General features: G+C 41.5%; 1 non-coding gene and 1 pseudogene across 1 annotated transcript; both read left to right on the top strand.

Annotated features, from left to right (window-relative positions):
• Window positions 1-1,463: 1,463 nt before the first annotated feature.
• On the top strand, window positions 1,464-2,596 carry LOC100764265 (annotated as a pseudogene).
• A 2,872-nt stretch (window positions 2,597-5,468) lies between these two features.
• On the top strand, window positions 5,469-5,631 carry LOC113832404. Its single transcript, XR_003479680.1, has one exon. It is a non-coding gene; the product is annotated as a U1 spliceosomal RNA (small nuclear RNA).
• Window positions 5,632-20,464: the final 14,833 nt, after the last annotated feature.

The raw sequence follows: 20,464 nt of genomic DNA, 5'->3' as shown, positions 1-20,464 counted from the left end.
CAGACTTCTATGCTCTCCTCAATGTGGCTAGAGACTCCTGAGGCTGACTACTGAAGACCCTGCTCCTATCTTTTATATGACTCTAGTGCTGGAATTAAAAACGTGAACTCTGTTACTCATTTAGACTCAGATATTCATTGGTCTTTCTCCTGAGTCCTGGAATTAAAGGTGTATACCACCACCGCCTGATCTCTATAGCTTGAGGCTGGCTTTGTTTTCTGAATCCTCAGGCAAGCTTTAATAAATCATAAATAATACATCACCGCACATGAGTGTTTGTAGACATATAATAAAAGGCATTTATAAACCAAGACATTTGAAAATATATTGGTGGGTAGGTCAGCTAAGTGAGTTACAGTAGAGACATAGTTCTCAGAGGTTGCCCAATGAAATTCTTTGCTTTTGGGCTGCTGGAAGCTTTTGGTCTGTCGATACATTCGGAAGGGTTTACCTGACAGAGGGATGTCAGATCAGATGGGGACATGGTCAATAAGTGACTATTAAGGGAACCAAAGAGAGTCCAAGATAATTTTGGCTTTGAATCCGCAACATTCCAACTCTTTTTTTCCCCCAAGATGCATAGGAGTTTATTTTTTTAGGTACCAAGAAATTTAGGGAAAAACAGCTTTGGCTAGCAACTGACTTCAGTATTGTTCATCAGGTGGGGCTCCACTCACATTTGCACTCCTTTACCTGTCTCAGCACATGCAGAGGGTGTATTCTTGTGATTGCAGGTTCCTGAACTTCCAGGCATCACACATCCTGCTGGTTTCAGACGGTTAGAGTCCATGATGATGGAATGAAGGCATGGTGGTGGGAACAGCTGATGACTCCCATCACAAAACCAAAGGCAGGAGGCAAGAGAGAAACCAGCTCTTTATAGTCAGAGTTCTAATCAGTCTGTTAGCTTTGTAGAATCTTACACACACACATACACACACACACACACACACACACACACACACACACACACACACACACACACACACACCTTTCCCTCCCAGGGAACTTCAGTTCATATTACTAAAGTCTATTGCTATCCCATTTCCTCTTTTTTTAAAAAAAGAAACTAGTCATCAGAAATTGGTAAAGGAAAATAGATTTATTTGCACCCTGGCCTAAGGGGTTGGGGTGGGGAGAGGTCTAAATTTCTCTTCACTGTGCCTGTGGTCATCTTTTAATTTGTAGAAACAATGAGAAAAAGGCTGGAACATCTGTTAACTACAAGACAGATTAACTGCACCTTTCCTGGGGAAATGAGGTCTGGACCCTGGTTGTCTCTGCTCACTCTGTTATAGATTTTTTAACTCAAGTCTAGGCTAAGGAAAATGGGATCTTAATGGTTCCAGTTATTTTTTTCTTCCAGGTATTTTGTGTTCTAGAAACTGCTCTGGATTTATTTCTCCTCAGCCATGCCGAGGCTTTGTGGAGTCTGTTTTGATGCCAAGACCCACGAAGAGATGATGGTGCTGGGTGCTGAAGGTGGAGAGGGCTTCATGGTGAAGGTAGGGGGCTTGCCCTGGTCCTGCTCCGAGGATGAAGTGAATGGGGTTTTTTTCTGACTGCAAAATTCAAAATAGTTCTCAAGGTAGTCGTTTCATCTACACCAGAGAAGGCAGACCGAGTGGCGAGGGTTTTGTTGAACTTGAATCAGAAGATTAAGTCAAATTGGCCTTGAAAAAAGACATAGAAACTATGAGACACAGATATGTTGAAGTATTCAAGTCAAACAACATTGAAATGGATTGGGTGTTGAAGCATATTGGTCCAAATAGTCCTGACATGGCCAATGATGGCTTTGTACAGCTTAGAGGACTCCATTTTGGATGTAGTAAGAAAATTGTTCAGTTTTTCTCAGGATTGGAAATCGAGCCAAATGGGATAACATTGCCGGTGGACTTCTAGGGGAGGAGTACAGGGGAGGCCTTTGTGCAGTTTGCTTCACAGGAAATAGCTGAAAAGGCGCTAAAGAAACACAAGCAAACAAGGAAAGAATAGGGCACAGGAATGTCTGACCACAGATACAGGGATGGTGGATCTACTTTCCAGAGTACAACGGGACACTGTGCACACATGCGGGGGCGGGGGGGATTACCACATAGAGCTACTGAGAATGACATTTATAATTTTTTTCATCACTCAACCCTGTGAGAGTACATATTGAGATTGGATCTGATGGCAGAGAAACTGGTGAAGCAGATGTTGAATTTGCAACCCATGAAGATGCTGTTGCAGCTACGTCAAAAGACAAAGCAAATATGCAACATAGATATGGAGAACTCTTCTTGAATTCTACAGCAGGAGCAAGCGGTGATGCTTATGGTAGCCAAATGCTGGGAGGCATGGGTTTGTCAAACCAGTCCAGTTATGGTGGGCCAGGCAGCCGGCAACTGAGTGGTGGTTATGGAGGTGGCTATGGTGACCAGAGCAGCATGAATGGATATGGCCAAGTTTTACAGGAAAACTCCAGTGATTTTCAATCAAACATTGCACAGGTAGCCAAGGAGCAGTGAACAGCAGCTACTACAATAGCGGAAGCCAAGCATCTATGGGCGTGAATGGAATGGGAGGGATGCCTAGCATGACCAGTATGAGTGGTGGAGGGGAATGTAATTGATTTTGATTGATCACTGACTGTTGGTCATTGTTTTTTAAGAAAAAAAAAACCCTTCAGTTGAACAGTTTTGAGATCCAGCCTTGTGATTGATTTATGTCCATTCCCTTAAGTGAACATTGGTATCACTCAAAGGACTAAGGTTCAATGTTGAATATAGTCACCCAGGATGGTGATACAGTGAATAACAGCTGTTAAACAAGTCCTAGCTTTTCTCTAGTTACTGTAGGATAAGCAGTAAGTGTATTTAGGTTAAAGCAGTTGAATTATGTTAAACATTGCTCTTATACATACATCACATTGAACACTGTTGACTATTGATACATGTTGAAAAGATTTTTTTTTTTTTGTAAAACTCAATAGGAGCTGTGTCTACAATTAAAAGTGAAACATTTGGCATGTTTGTTCTAATTTCATTTGATAAACCAGTAAGGCATGTGAGTTTAAAGCTTTTTTCTTTTTTCTTTCTTAAGTTGATGGAGAAATTTTGAGATGCAATACCATTGCTTTAGGATTTTGGTCTTGGTGTTTGTATGAAATTCTGAGGCCTTGATTTAAGTCTTTCATTGTATTGTGATTTCCTTTTAGGTGTATTGTGCTAAGTAAACTTTGTCAAATAAATCTTCCTTTTAAAAGCTAAAAAACAAAACAAAACAAACAAACAAACAAAACCTGCTTTCCTGTGGCCTGATGAAGGATTGAGCCAGAGTGAGAAAACAATATACTCTATTCCAAAAAGAAGCAAGGGGAAAGCCTTGGGAACCTGCACAGGAGATGAAAGGGCAGACCAAAGCATAGAGAAAATGTGGGTGACACCCTGGTGAGGAGTAAGCAGGGTACAGCTCCCTCAGGAGTGGTGGGAAGTGGAATCTCCACCGGGAAGCAGCCCCTCCGCCGGGAAGTATTCCCTCCACCTTCTGTGAGTAGACCCAGTCGGCTGCTCAGCAGCAAGGTCCCTAACTCCAGGGAGGAGGGAGCCCCAACAGTGCAAAACACAGCACAGAAAAAGATCACAGCTCCTCAGCTACTGAACCCAGAGACATGGAAATGGGTAAAACACCAGATAAAGACTTCAGAAGTTTACTGGTAAAAGTGATCACTGACTTTGAGGGGGACACAAGCAAGAAGATGAATTCTATCCAAACCCAGAGAAGAAAGGCAGCAACATAGGAAAGAGAAACAAAACAGCAAAACGGGTGAGAAATCCAGTGATAAAGACGAAAAAGGAAGCAACATGAAAGAAAAATTCTGAAAGAAAATTGAGATTAAAAAGACAACAATTGTCTTTGACAATTGACAATGAAAAACACAGTGAATTCCATGGCAAAGCATAGTGCGAAGCATCATCAGTAGCCTCAAAAGAAAGGGTATTAAAAGTAGGAGACAAGATTAAACAGAGCTACCAGCATCAGCAAGGGGGAGAACGTATACCTGCAATATTCAAGAACTCTAGCATAAGATCAAGAGCCCAAGCCTAAGAACTACGGGATAGAAGAAGGAGCTGAGAGAAATGCTGAACATGCAGAGAACATTGTTATTGTTTTGTTTAAAAAGAAAAGAGAAATTGCTGAGACTATAAGTTTATTATAATGCAGAATGGGGAGACTAAGAAGAGGAACAGGGTAATGGCTGACCGCCATGGCCGGTTGCCATAGAGAGACAGAGCGTGGGGGGAAACAGAGACGGGAGAGCACACACAGAGAGAGGGGGGGGGAGCGTAAAGGGGCAGGGGCTTATCTTTTAAAGGGGTCCTCTGCACCTGCGTGCAGACTTCTTTCCCATGGAACCTTGGGCTGACCATGGTATTGCCTGAGTGGATTCCACCAGGTAACAGGGGCAGGCCAGCATAATGCCTGAACCTTTCAAACATAGGCAATGAAATCACAGCTGATAAATCCCCACATCTGGAGAAAGATGTCGACATCCAAATGCAAGAGACATTAGAACCCCAAGTAGACATTACCAGGGGAGACCATCTCGATGGCATATAGTCAAGATATCAACTCGACAGAGAGAAGAAACCATGTTAATTGCTGTTAGTGAGCTTGGCATGGTGGCCCACTTGGAAGACAGAGGCAGGTGGATCTCTGTGAGGTGGAGGCCAGGTTGGTTTGTATAGTGAGTTCCTGGCCAGCCAGGTCTATATAGTGAGACCTTATCTTGAAAACAAAACAAAACTGCCGGGTGGTGGTGGTGGTGCATGCCTTTAATCCCAGCACTCGGGAGGCAGAGGCAGGTGGGTCTCTGTGAGTTCGAGACCAACCTGGTCTACAAGAGCTAGTTCCAGGACAGCCTCCAAAGCCACAGAGAAACCCTGTCTCGAAAAACCAAAATAACAAAACAAAACAAAACAGAACAAACAAACAAAATGCTGTTAGAGGGACTGGAGAGATGGCTCAGCTGTTAATATCAAAGGCCACTCTTCCAGAGGACTCAGGTTTGATCCCTGGCACCCACATTGAGGGTCACAACCATCTGTAACTCCAGTTCCAGGGAGTCCAGTGCCCTCTTCTGGCCTCTTCAGGCATTGCACAAATGTGGTGCAGAGGCATACATGCAGGAAAAACATCCACAAACCTAAAATAAATGCATTTAAAAAAGCTTTTTATGGAAAATGCCAATTCATCTACAAAGGTAAATACCCCGTTATAACTTCAGGTCTCTCACCAGCAGCTCAATAAGCTAGGAGAGCCATTTCAAGGTTTAAAAGCAAGTAACTGTCAAATGTTATAGTTAGCAAATCTGCCTTTAAAAATTGACAGAGAAATAAGGACCTTTCAAGGGAAGTGCAAATTAAGGCAGCTCAAGACCACCAAAGCAGTACTTCAAAAGGTACTTGGAATATACTATACACATACAGGCCTGAGAGGGGAGATCTAGCTAGAAAGAGGGTGGGTTTCTAGGGTGACTTACTCATTGCACTTGGGATATGCTGACCTTTGTGATTTCCCCAAGTTCAGGAAACATGACTGCATAATTTGTGGTAGTTGGGGATTGTGTTCCTGCTTTGTCCTGAAAACAAAAAATAATATTGAACACAAAGGAGTACAGGAAAGGCTAAATTTCCTGAGGAGGACAGTTGAGTATGGAGAGCTAGGAAGGAATCCACCATTCCACCACAGCAAACCAGCAATTAGAGAGAAGTAGAATAGACAACTCAACCAAATAGGAGAACAACCAATAAAGCTAAAGGAATCAGGGACTGCAGGGACAGCTCAGCAATTAAGAGCACTGGCTGCTCTTTCAGAGGATCCAGGCTTGGGTCCCAGCACCCACATGGTGGCTCACTGTCACCTGTAACTAACTCCAGTTTTCAGGAGTTCTGATGCCCTCTATGACCTCTGTGGGCTCTGCATGCACAGAGTGGACAGACACGTAGTCAGGCAAAACATCCATATACATAAAATAAGTAAATGTTAAAAAGGAGAGGCAGACAGGTTTCATCAAATTAAAAACTTCTTCTTGGAAGATGCCACATGAGGACACTGAGGTGAGTTTTTTTTTTTTTTTCTTTTTAAAGACAAGGTCTCACTTTGTACACCAGGCTGTACTTGAACTCACAGAGATCTGTTTACATATGCTTCCTGAGTTCTGGGATTAAAGGCGTGCACCACTATGCCTGAAAAATGTGAGCTTTTGACTGCGGGAGACTGTTGAGTTTTTGTCTGACAAAGGATTGGAAAATTCTGAGAACAATGGCAAAGGAACAAGTTGTAGCTCAGTGGGTGGGTGCTGATCAGCACACAGAGTCCTGTGTTCACCCCTACAGCCAGGCTTGGTGGTTCATGTCTATAATCTCAGCTTTTAGGAGGGGAAGGAAGAAGGATCAAGTCCAAGGTCACCTTCAAGTACCTGGAGAGTCAGTCTGGGCTTCCTGAGATCCCATCTCAAAACCCAAACTGAACCAACTAAACAAAAGCAAAAGCCAGAGAAGAAGGCAATGATCCAATTATGGAAGTGGGGAGAGACGAGGACCTTTTGTGAGTGTGATATGCAGATGGCCAACAGGCACAAAGTTAATATATTTTACCCATTTGGCCAATTTGCACTGACTTCACAATTCTAAATTACTACTTTCTACAACTACTTTCAGTTGTTATTTGTACAATGATTGCATGACAAACAGTAGCTTTACAGAAAGTGGTTTATTCTGGTTCATAGTTCTAGAGACACAAGGTGAAGGGCTTACACCTGCTGCTGATGGCTTTTTGTAGACAGAGTGGTGTAGGACACCATGTGGCAATTGTCAGGGTCCATTGTGAGTGTGTGTTTGTCTGTTCTCTCTGATTTTAAAGCTACCAAGGTTCAGTCATTCAGTCATAGTGCCTTCACCCTGAAGGTTTTTTCTAATCCTAATCTTTTTCTCAAAACCTCACCTCTAAATATCATAGTCAGATTATGACTCTACCTCCTTAACATTTCACATTTCCGCACGCTCAAGCCATACCCAAACCACAGCACCATACATATATCAGGATGGCACAAATGAAAAACAGTGGCAGCTCTGAACACCAGTGAGGCTTCAAAGAAACTGGACCCTTTATTCATTGTTGGTTAGTATATGAAATGGTACACCATTCTGGGAATGAGCTTATCTGCTTCTTCATCATAACCTCACAACCAATATATAACCCCTGACCGCAACTATTTATCTCAGATGCATGAAAATTAAGTTAATTAGAAATTATACTTGAATATGCAAAGAAGTTTTAGATAAAACCCAGCAGTAGCTCAGATGACCTCCAGGGACTCCAAGGTTAAAAGAATAAAATGCACTAGTATCAGAGAGCTACCGACTCAGCCAGACTTTTTGTTACTGTGATAAATGCCCAAGAAAAACAATGTCAGGGAGGAAAGGGAGGAAGAGGGGCTGCTGAAAGTTTCAGATTCCAGTCCACTGTGGTAGAGGGTGTGGGAAAGCAGAGTAGTCTGTATCACGGCAACGAGGCCACTCACATTCAGGACAGGTCTTTATTGTCTCTGGAAAGACCTGCACAGACACACCCAGTCAAGATCACTTGCTCAGCCACACAGCAGAACAAATTGGCTACACATGATATGAAGCTTGTTATTGCACAGTGTAATTGAGTGATAAAAGTGCCTCTCTGAAAGTAATGTATGAGATGAGACTGTACATAAAATATTCTTGAGATGACAGCATTTTAGAAGCAGAGGGTAGTTGACTAGTTGCTAAGGACAGTAGTACTAGAAAGGAAGGAGGTGTGGATGGACACAGGATTCCTTAATGCATCGATGTCTCTACTGGGTCTAAAGACAAAACAAAGATGTGTAAAACTAATGCACACATGTAAATGAGTACAATATTGAGGCATGCTGAGTAGGATTTGCTGGCTGTCTCATCATCAGTGTCTTGGCTATGAGGCTTGTGGTGGTTTGAACGAAAATGGCCCCCATAGACTCATAGGGAGTGGTACTATTGGAAAGGATTAGGACATGTGGCCTTGTTGGAGTCAGTGTGATCTTGTTAGAAGTGTGTCACTGGGCTTTGGGGTTTCAAGTGCTCAAGCCAGGGCCAGTGTTTTTCTTCTTCCTGCTGCCCGCAGATCCAGATGTAGAACTCTCAGCTACTCTCCAACACCATGTCTGTCTGCATGCCACCATGCTTCTTGCAACGATGATAATGGACTAAACTTCTGAACACTTTAAGTCAGCCCCAATGAAATGGTTTTCCTTTATAAATGTTGTGGTCATGGTGTCTCTTCACAGCCATGGAACAGCGACTAAGACAATACTGTACTGTAGTTTTTCATTTTAATGACATGGGGAAAACTGGATGAAAGGTACCTGGGGACTCTGTTATCTCCTACAACTGCACCTAAAGTAACAAATAATCTCAATAAAAATTTCATCCCAGAAAACAAGCGAGAAAGCATCCACGGTGGACCAAATCTGTGAAGGCACCCGGAGGAACTCAATTGTGCTTAGAATGAAAGCAGGGTTTTCAAAGACAAAGTGAAATTAGTGTTGGCCTTTCTTTAGCAATAAGACACCCCAGGGTGCTCTGCTGGGTTGCACATTCATGGCCTCACTTCATCTTTATTGCACTTGTCTTCCTGATATTTTTCCTCATTAGAGATGCTACCTCAATCTCCTCAGCAGTAAAAGGGTGGTAATGGCTGTCTACAGAGTTGATATGAAGTGCTAAATGGATTTTAGCACATCACATGCATAAACCAGGTTCTGACGTGTAGATAGTGCTAGGTACCAGTACGGGACTGCATCCCTAGTCCCAGGCCACAACTCTGTTTTCTTTATTGGAGCTTTGAGGTAAGCACAATATGTTGTAGGACAAATTATTCCAGAATAAAAAAGTGTGATGAAAGGCAAAACACAAGCGTATGAGAGGTAAACTTGACTTCAAATAAACACAAATTAAGAGTGTGAATGGAGCAATGGGTATGTTAAAATTTTCTGTAGGCAAGGGATATTATGAGTTGGTTTTAAGAATAAAAATTAACAGTAGTACAGTTCTAGATTTACAGAGATGCTGGGGAGACAAAATGGAGAGAGCCCACTTGTCTTCTGCCTATCTTCCTCTATTGGTAAATATTTCAATATATGGAATATTTGTACCCGCTAATGGACCTACATCAATCTGCTTCTATTGAATTCCCTGGTCTTTTCTCTCTCTCTTATTCCCTGTCCTAGGATTTCATTCATGTGGGCCAGTCATTCAGTGTCAGTCTCTCCTGACTGTGGGAGTTTCTGGGATGCTCTTGGGAATTCTCCCTAACTTTCACAACAGGATGTCAGATGCTACACGAGCATCCCCTCTCTGTTACAAAATACTTGAGAAATCACTAGAGAAGAAAGATTAGTTTGGCTCCTGGCTTTAGTGCATGGTCACTTGGCTCCATTGTTTCTGAGCCTGTGGTAGGGCTAGGCTTCATGTCAGGAGGTACATGGTGGAGGGCACTGTTAACCTCAGGACGGCCAGGAGCCAAAGAAAGTGAGCTAATTTATGAGTCCATAGTGTGTCAGTCCATTGATAAAGCAGGTGAACCAATCACCTCCTAAAGGCACCATTGAAGCATTAAAGATCAGGCCTTCATTCAACTCGTGGACTTTAGTGTAATATTAAAGGTATGAAGTAGAAGCTAGACTTGGTGGCACAGACCTGTAATGTCAGCTATTCAGGAGCCCGGGGTTGGGGGCGGGGGAGAAGATTTCATGCCCAAGGCTATTTTGGACAACCTAATGAAACCCTGTCTCAAGCTAGTAAAGAGTGAAAAAGGGTTGGGGCTTCAAAAGACTCTTGCCCTTTCAAAGTTCTCTCTGCTTCCTGGTTGCTGTTCAAGATGTGAGCTCTCAGTGGCTGCTCCAGCTGCCTGCTATTTCCCCTCACCGTCATGGGCTCTGACACTCTGGAACCATAAGCTCCAAACTATGACCTCTTTAAACTCTTTTGTAAATGTCCTTGGTCATAGTGTTTGATCACAGCAGTATAAAAGTAACTAAGACACGAGCCTAGTCAATGAGCTACAGGTTCCAGTGGGAGATCCAGTTCTCAAAAAGTTGGATGGTTCCTGAGAGGTGACATCTAGGTTTACCTCTGGCTACCACATGTACACACAAGTGCATGCATACTCAAACACACACATGAACTACCCCCATACACAGAGGTGCATTGAATCTAATTTTATAAAAGAATGAAATAAATTAAATCCATCTGTTTATTCGGTCAGACAGTAAAGCCTGTTGTTATTGGTGTAATCTTACATAAACCTCATGGCTACTTAAGTTTTAAAATCTCTCTCCAGCATTTTTCCTTAGTTCTAAGCATCCTTGGGATTAACATAGCATGTCTAGACTTTAGGTAGCATGGATTTGAAGGAGTATGCTGTTGTGGGATATTTGTATACTGTGAAGGTGTATTGCTGTGATTGGCGCAATAAAAAGCTGAAAGGCCAAGTGCTAGGCAGGAGGTATAGGTGGATTTCCCAGAAAGAGAGTGTGGAAGTAGGAGATGAATCGAGGCTCACAAGACACCATTGAGTCATGGAATGAGTGGGACACACAAAATGGGAAGGAGCTAAAGGTCACGTGGTAGAACGTAGATTAATAAAAATATGGGTTATTATAAGTTATAAGAAGAAGTGGGACAAGCATAAGCTACAGCCAACTTTTATAATTAATAATAAGTCTCCATGTCCTTATTTTCGAGCTGGTGTCCTGAAGGAAAGTCTGAGAAAGCATACTGCTTTATGCTTTTTCTTAGAGGAAGCAGTAGGAAAAAAATACAGATACACAAGGGACAAGAAACTCTCCACATGGTGGTCTCACACACATATATTTATGTAAAACAAGAATATTAAAGCAAAAGTGCAGGCTAAAGGTGAGACTAGTAGACAAAATGATGCATAAACAAGTGTCTGAGATCAGTCGTTATCAATACAAACTAAAGAACACACAACCCAATTGACTAAGTTAGAGTGCATGCATAATACAAACAAGGTAGAACATTTACACCTCTCCCTCTGTGGCCTGGGAGAAGGGTCCATCGAAAGGCAAAGTTAAAAAGTGAAGCTTGCTTTGCAGACTACACAGAAAGCTCTGCAGATGGCTTTTCCTGTATTAAGTGCTAATGAGTAGAGAAGGGAGGTGCCCTTGCAAATGGAACTTTTGAATTAATTAATAAAAGTGAGAAAATTGCTGTGTAGGTCAATAGGATGATATGACATTCTTCAGCAAATTCCAGAGAGCCCAATATGGCTCAGAAAACCTCATAATCTAAGTTTTCAGTACAGCTTTGTCTAATGAGTACGGAAAGTGTCAGGGTCTTCTCTCTAGGTGCTAGAAAGGAAGCAGTGACAAACATTTCATTTGATACAGAATCTTTTAAACGTTCCTTTCTTTGTCTTTTTAAAGATTTATTTATTTTATGTGCATAAGTGTCTGTGTTTATGTATGCGTATCATCATGTGTGCCTGGTACACATACAGGTTAGAAGAGGGCATCTGTTCCCCTGGATCAGGATGAGTGACAGACTGCCATGTAGTTGCTGGGAACTGAACCTGGAGCTACTGCAAGAGCAACAAGTGTTATGTCTTAGTCAGGGTTCCTGTTGCTGTGATGAAACACCATGACCAAACTTGTGGGGGCGAGGGAAGGCCTATTTGGCTTACATATCTTAAATCATAGTTTACTGAGAAGCCATAAAGGTAGGAACTCAGATGGACTGGAACGTGATGGCAAGAGCTGATGCAAAGACCATGGAGGAGGCTAGCTCATCATGGCTTCCTTAGCCTTCTTACTAATAGCACCCAGAACCACCAGCCTAGGGCTGGCACCACTCACAAGTGACTGGTAACTCTGCTATGAATCATTAAATGAGAAAATGATGCCCCACAGACTTGCCTACAGCTCAGTCAGAGGAGGCATTTCTCAGTTGAAGTTCCCTCCTCTCAGATGCTGCAGTTGTCATAAAACTAACCAGTACATGCTTTTAACCACTGAGCTAGCCATCCCTCTAGCTCCACAATGAAGAACTTTCTTTTAAATGAGAAATACATTTTTTTCACACAATATATTATGATCACAGTTTCTTCTGTACCCACTCCTCCCAGATTTCTCCATCTCCTTACCCATTGAACTCCATGTCCTGTTTCTCTCTCTTTAGAAAACAGATAACAATGACAAAAAAAACAAACAAAACAGAATAAAAGAACAGCAGCAGCAACAACAATAAAAACACCACCACCACCACCACCACTACCACCACCACCACCACCACACACACACACACACACACACACACACCCTATAAAACCCCCACAAAACCAGAAACCATAATATACAAGCAAAAGACCAGTAAGACAAAACAATGCCAAAACAAATAAAATATTTAGTTATGGATGGACAGGTGACAGGGGAGGAAAGAAGGGGGTAAAGGGGCGATACAAGAAGGGACATTTAAAACTAAGGCCATTTGAAGAGTTGTATGGAGACTTACTACAGTAGAAGCTTCTCAATATATACATATATGTATGTGAATTTTATATCTCAGATATATGAAATTTCATATATATATGAAAGAAATCCAAGTGGAATCACTAAATAATGGGGGAGAGAGCACCCCAACTAGATATATCTCTCCACCAAATGAAATCTCCAGTGCCAGGAATGGATTGTATCTAATTGAGTTGCCAGCCAAAGGGGCCCCATGGAAACCTCCAAACAAACATGCTGTTGCTAAGGCTATTGGTTGCTTTCCCCAAACTTATGGTAAGGCTCAAATGCTGAAGACAGCACCTATATAACTCATTAAACGTGGAGAAGTTGAGCTGGGGCCTAATTAGAGCGTTCATCCCTAATAACCAGTGTTCATGGTACTGGAAGGTACTCTGCACGTTGCCAGAGGAGAAACATAAAACACCAACCTAGCTATGGGCCCTTCAGTCTACAATGGTGTCCTGCCTACAATATATGCTTGTGTAACAGTGGCTATAACCAACCATTATCTGATTGGATTTAAGGCCCACTCCATGAAATGAAACTATCCCCAACACTGCTTGAGTGACCAAGAACCTGCGCTTAAATAGGCCATGGACGGGGAAAAAATCAAATACTACTGTTCTGCTGAAGGAATGTAGCAATAAAATGACTCCTAATGACATACAATCTGCTATACTCACAGATGAGTGTCATGGTCAATCATCATCAGAAAAAGCTTCCTTCTGCAGTTCATGGGAATAAATACAGAGACCCACAATGGGACAAGGAGCAGAGAATGAGAGTCCTTGGAACACTCAGCCTTAAGTGAGATTTCTCTATCAAATCCTTTCCCTCAGGGCTCAGGGAACTCTGAGGAAAAGGAGGAAAAGATTGTAAGAGCCAGAAGAAATGGAAGACATCAAGGAAACAAGGCCTCCTGAACACAACAGGACTGCTACACATGTGAACTCACAGAGACTGGCAGCACACTCAGCGCCTGCAAAGGTCTAAGCCAGATGAGGTCCCTGCACTGAGAGGGGAAATAGACAGAAGTCCCCATCTTTAGCCACTCACAAAAGAAAAATTAGTTTTCAGAGTCTCAGTGTGTATATAGACCACACTAAAGGGCAGACCCCAAGCCTGTAGTAGATGGCCAACACAAAAAACTCAGTGGCATTTTTTTCATAATGCTTTGTTTTGGCTTTTTTTTAAAAGATTTATTTATTTTATTATGTATACAACATTTTGCTTCCATATATATCTGCACACCAGAAGAGGACACCAGATCTCATAACGGATGGTTGTGAGCCACCATGTGGTTGCTGGGAATTGAACTCAGGACCTCTGGAAAAGTAGTTGGTGCTGTTAACTGCTGAGCCATCTCTCCAGCCCCCTGTCTTGGCCTTTTTTTTTTTTTTAAACCTTATGATCTTTTGCTTATATATTATGGTTTCCACATTTTTATGGGGTCTCTGTCTGTCTCTCTGTCTCTCTGTCTCTCTGTCTGTCTCTCTGTCTGTCTGTCTCTCTCTCTCTCTCTCTGTGTGTCTGTATGTATTTTTTCTTTGGCTCTCCCCCCCAGTTCTGGTTTATTTGTGTTTTTATTTTATTATTATTGTTGTTGTTTTAGATTTCTGTTTTCTAATGAGAGAGAGAGAGAGAGAGAGAGAGAGAGAGAGAGAGAGAGAGAGAGAATGAGAGATAGAGATAGAAAAAAGATTTTAGTGGGTGGGGAGGTGGGATGGATCTGGGGAGAGGAAACCACAATAAAAATATATTGTATGAAAAAACTGATTTTCAAGAAAAAGAAAAGCCCAAACAAAACAATATGAGGCAAAAGTCTACAAAAATATCATTGAGTTCATTTTGTTTTGCTCATCTACTGCTGGGCATGGAACTTCCTTAAATGTGGTTAATATGCCCAGTGAGACTCTATTGGAGGAAATTGATTTTTTCTATGCAAGTCAATTAGAGATAGCTTCTTGATTAGGAATGGGAACTTGTGTCCACTTCTCCCTTCAGTGCTGGGACCCTGGCTTAGTTAGGAATACTATTGTTATGGCCAAGCAAGTAGGGGAGGAAAAGGGTTTATTTGGCTCATACTTGTATATATATCCTAGTCCATCACTGAAGGAAGTCATGGCAGGAACCTAAACAGGACAGGAACCTGGAGACAGGAGCTGATGCAGAGGCCATAGGGGGTGCTGCTCACCAGCTAGCTCTTCATGGCTTTCTCAGCCTGCTTTCTTATAGGACCTAGGACCACCATCCCAAGGATAGCACCACCACCAATAGTGTGCTCTTTCCCTCCCCCAGTCAATCATTGGTTAAGAAAATGCCCTACAAGTTTGTCTACCTATAGCTCAATCTTCTGGAGTCATTTTCTCAATTGAGGTTTCCTCCTCTCAGATGGCTGTAAGTGGTTTCAAGTTGACATAAAACTGGCCAGCACACGGCCGGGCATTGGTGGCACACGCCTTTAATCCCAGCACTGGGGAGGCAGAGGCAGGTGGATCTCTGTGAGTTCGAGGCCAGCCTGGTCTCCAGAGTGAGTGCCAGGATAGGCTCCAAAGCTACACAGAGAAACCCTGTCTCGGAAAAACAAAACAAAAAACTGGCCAGCACAGCTCTCACTTGGCTTGAACCAATGCAGGCCTTGTGCATGCTGCCACAGTCTCTGTGGATTTAAAGGACAACAGAATTTTTTTGTTTGTTTGTTTTTGCTTTTTTTTTTTTGTGACAGGGTTTCTCTGTGTAACAGCTCTAGCTATCCTGGAACTTGTTTTGTAGATGTGGCTGGCCTTGAACTCACAGAGATCCACCTGCCTCTGCTTCTCCAGTGCTGGGATTAAAGATGTTGTCACCACTCCCCAGTTGACAACAGAATTAAAAAAAATATGATTTTTATTGTGTGTGTCTATGTGTGGGTATGTGCACACAAGTGGCCAAGGAGGCTGAAGGTGTTGGATTCCCCTGGGATGTAGTTATAGGCAATGGTGAGCTGCCCTCTGTAGATGCAGGAAACTGAACTTGGGTCCTCTGCAAGAGTAGTTCATGCTCTTAACTGCTGAGTTATCTTTCCATCTCTGATATAGAATTTAAAAAATTAAAATTTTGACAATTTCATACCTGTATGTAACTTGATCAACCCTTGCTGTCTTCTTTTGTTTCCCTTCCCTTCCTGATGAATTCTTCTTAGTTTGTCTTCTACTTCCTGGTCTTTAACAAAAGAATATACACATTTATTTAGTGTGTGTGTGTGTGTGTGTGTGTGTATGAACATTCATGCCCTGGAATGTGAGTAGAGGTCAGAGGGCTTCACGAGCCCCTCCCCAATTCTTGATGGAATGTTGATGGGCCCAATCTTGTGTAGATAACCACAGCTGCTGTGAGCTCATAACAACAATGGCTGTACCATGTCCGGAAGACGGCATTCTGCAGCATCCCTTCTTACCCTCGGGTTTTCACATTCTTTTCACCCTTTCTTTTGTTGTGTCCCATGAGCCCTTAGGGGGTGATGATGGTGTCTCATTTAGAAACAGAAGGAACACTGCCAAACTCTTTTTATGAGACTACAGTTACCGTGATACCCAAACCACACAGACACAACTAAGAAAGAGAATTACAGACATATTTTCCTCATAAACATAGATACAAAAGTACTCAATACAATACTGGCAATACTGGAAAACTGAATTCAAGAACACATCAGAAATAAAAATCCACCATGACCAAGTAGGATTCATCCCAGGGATGCAGGGATGGTACAACATATGAAAATCTATCAATGTAATCCACCATATAAACAAACTGAAAGAAAAAAAAAACAAATGATCATCTCACTAGATGCTGAAAAAGGCTTTGACAAAATGCAACACACCTTCATGATAAAGGTCTTGGAGAGAATGGGGATACAAGGAATATACCTAAACAAAATAAAGGCAATATACAGTAACCCAACAGCCAACATAAAACAAAATTAAGAGAAACTCAAAGCAATCCCACTGAAATCAGGAACAAGACAAGGCTGTCCACTCTCTCTATATCTATTCAACATAGTACTCAAAGTTCTAGCTATAGCAATAAGACAACAAAAAGAGATCAAAAGGATACAAATTGGAAAAGAAGAAGTCAAGCTCTCCCTATTTGCTGATGATATGAAGGTTTACATAAGTGACTCCAAAAATTCTAACAGATAACTCCTACAACAGATAAACACCTTCAGTAATGTAGCAGGATACAAGATTAACTAAAAAAAATCAGTAGTCCTCCTATATATAGATAACAAACGGGCTGAGAAGGAAATCAGAGAAATATCACCCTTCACAATAGCCACAGATAACATAAAATATCTTGGGGGTAACTCTAACCAAACAAGTGAAAGACCTATATGAAAAGAACTTCAAGTCTTTAAAGAAAGAAATTAAAGAAGATATCAGAAAATGGGAAGATCTCCCATGCTCTTGGATAGGTAGGATCAACATAGTAAAAATGGCAATCCTACCAAAAGTAATCTACATATTCAGTGCAATCCCCATCAAAATCCTAGCACAAGTCTTCACAGACCTTGAAAGGAATTTGCCTCTTAAAGGGACCTTTGCACCTGTGTTCAGTCTATGTAGTGACATAGTAGCCATCCGACCCTGGGCTGGCCAGGGTACTACTGCCTGAGTGCATCCTGCCCAGGTGACAAGGGGGCAGGACAGCATAATGCCTGAATCCCAACAATATGGACCTTGGGACTGTGAATTAGAAAAGCAGTTGAACAATTAAAATGCTGCTGAATGGCCATCCTAATGGGAACATGGAAGACAGTGGTGCTGAGTGTGATTTGATGAACTGTGGGAACATGACTCAAGAGGTTTCAGAGAAGAATTTAATATGTTGCCCAGAGATCATTCTTGTGATATTTTGGTGAAGAATTGGACTACTTTTTGCCCAAAATGTCTGCCCGAGGTTAAATTGAAGAAATTTGGATTAATTCCATTAGCAGAGGAAATCTCAAAACAGCCTAGAATAGACTCTGTTGTGTGGTTATTAGTGGTAACTCTACTGAAGATTTACAATGAAAAGGAGCAAGCTGTACAAGAAAAAACACAAAATGTACAAATTGAGAAGAAAAGGAGTACCAGGAAGTGAAATAGAAGTAAGACCTATGTTCAAGGAGATAAAAAGATTAAGAAATAGAATTAAGGGAGTGGTAACTTCATCAAACGATCCCAACCAGCTAAACTTCCAACTTGTGAAAAGGAATTAAAGAAAAGCTTAGAGCGGAGTATGGTGGTGCTCACATTTAATTCTAGCACTACAGAGGTAGAGGCAGGCAGATCTTTGAGTTTGAGGCCAGCCTGGTTACAGATCCAATTTCATGACAGCCAAGTTTAGGCAATAAAGGAAACAATGGAAAACAAAAAAATTGGTGAAGATGTAATTGAATGAGTGGGTCATGTTCCAGCCCCAGCAAGCAGCAGAACTTGACATCTTCAGCCATGTGGTTCTGGCTTTATGGAATCTTCCTCCATGATTATAGAAAACGTGTCAATGGTGTCTCTGAATTCAGGCTGAGAGAGGCCATTGTGTGAAGTTGTGAAGGTGAAGCCTGGATTGCCTTAGAGACCCCAAGAGATGCCAGAGTCATGGATACCTGCTGAGGAAAGTTGCTAATAGGAAGTAGAGCCAACCTAAGAGAAAGAAGTGTGTTGGAGTTAACAAAGCTGAAAGGAATTGGAGATCTGAAGAGCATTTTGACATCAGATATGGAGATGAAGTTTGGAGTTTGCCCAGATGATTTTTGGTCTTGTTTTGGTCCAGTATTTTTTCATTATGCTCCTTCCTCTATGTTTTGGAATGGTAATGTATATCCTGTGCCACTATATGTTGGAAGTATGTGATCTGCTTTTTGGTTTTGATTTTACAGGGGATTACAGCTAAAGAGATTGCATGAATCTCAGAAGACACTTTGAACTTTAGAATTTTAAATAAGTTTGAGAGTGTTATAGGCCATAGAGACTTTTGAAGTTGGACTGAATGCATTTTTCCATTATGATATGGCAACAAACCTTTGGGGGCCAGGGAGTGGATGTGGTGATGAAAATGACCCCCAATAGGGAGTGGCACAATTAGTAGATATGACCTCAATTCATGTTTTCCTTTGTAAGCATTGCCATGGTCATAGTGTCTCTTCACAGCAATAGAAACCCTAACTAAGGCAAGTTCTTTGGACACATATCTAGGTGTAATTGCTTTTTATTTTTGATTTTTACTCTTTGGGGGCCTGCCACCCAGATCACAAATAAATACATGGAGACTTATTCCTACTTATGAATACCTGGCCTCAACTTGCCTTATTTCTAGTCAGCTTTTCTTAACTTAAATGATCCCATCTACCTTTTGCCTCTGGGATTTTCACTTTCTCTATTATATATGCCTTTCTTTATTTCTCTTTCCATGGCTGGTTGTGCAGCTGGGTAGCTGGCTGGCTCCTGGTATTCTCCTCTCCTTCTCCTTTTCTCAATCTTGCATCTCCTCTCTTTTCTCAAACCTAGATTTTTCTTCCTATTTATTCCCTCGGACTAGCAGCACTGCCTATTTCTTTCTCCTGCTTAGCTACTGGCTGTTCAGCTGTTTATTAGACCAATTAGGTGTTTAGACAGGCAAAATAACACAGCTTTTTAGAGTTAAACAAATGCAACATAAAAGATCACAACACATCTTTGCATCATTAAACAAATATCCCACAGAATAAATAAATGTAACATATCTTAAATTAGTATTTCACAATACCTAGGAGCAATTATAGCTGGGCATTGTGTATCACTGTTTCTGGGGAGTCATGAATAATCATCTACTCCTCCAAGATAGAGAATCAATGACAGACCAAAGTACACATACCACCAAAGAACAACTTGGTGAACTAATGAGTTCTTTTGGAGTTGCTTACAGGAGTATGGGTGAGGGGTTTCTTTTTTTTATTTTATTCTTTTATTAGTTCAAATTAGGAACAAGCTTGCTTCACATGTCAATCCCTTCTCCCTCTCCCTCCCCCCCCCAACATTCCACCTGCCCCTACCCATCCCCCCTCCACTCCTCAGGCAGGGTAAAGCCCTCAAAAGGGGCTCCCCAAAGTCTACCACATCATCCTGGGCCAGGCCTAGACCCTTCCCCATGTGTCCAGGCCAAGAGAGCATCCCTTCACATGGGATGGACTCTCAAAAATCTCTTCTTTTTTTTTAAGACCTTACATATTTAATACAGTGCGTTACCCCTGTACAAATGGAAAAAAATTAAGTTCAACATTTCTAGACCAATATGGCTGTTAATTTTTGTACAATGCCAACTCAACATGGTAAACTGGGATACTTTTTTCCAAAGTTGACAGCACAGCTAAAGTTTCCAAAAATTCAAATTATATATGTATATTTAATATATATTTAATAATAATATATGTAAATATAAATTGAATATTTATATTTATGTAAAAAGACCAATAGTAGCAGTATGTTATGCATCAATAGCAGGTTCTGCAGTCATTTGAACAAAATTGTAGAGACATCAGCACACTCCATTTAAAAAGAACAAAAACAAAAACAAAAACAACAAAAAAAAGTAAAAAACAAAATCCCAGAAAATAGCAAAGTTCTGTTTCTCTTGTGGTACCTGGCACCATTTTTTTTTTAAATTAGCTTCTCAATCATCATCTGGAAGGAAACCATTCTGAGCAACATCATTAAAAACAGCTCTGATAAAACACGGTCACTACTATGTATCATAAAGCAGGTCCACATATGATTGAGTACATATCATGTTTGTCTTTTTGTGATTGGGTTACCTCACTCAGAATGGTTTTTTCGAGTTCCATCCATTTTCCTGCACATTTCAAGATTCCATTGTTTTTTT

This window comes from Cricetulus griseus (assembly GCF_003668045.3).
Source record: "Cricetulus griseus strain 17A/GY chromosome 1 unlocalized genomic scaffold, alternate assembly CriGri-PICRH-1.0 chr1_1, whole genome shotgun sequence".
Lineage (NCBI taxonomy): Eukaryota > Metazoa > Chordata > Mammalia > Rodentia > Cricetidae > Cricetulus > Cricetulus griseus.
Note: the sequence above shows the minus strand (reverse complement) of the source record. Positions and strands in the feature narration are given on the sequence as shown.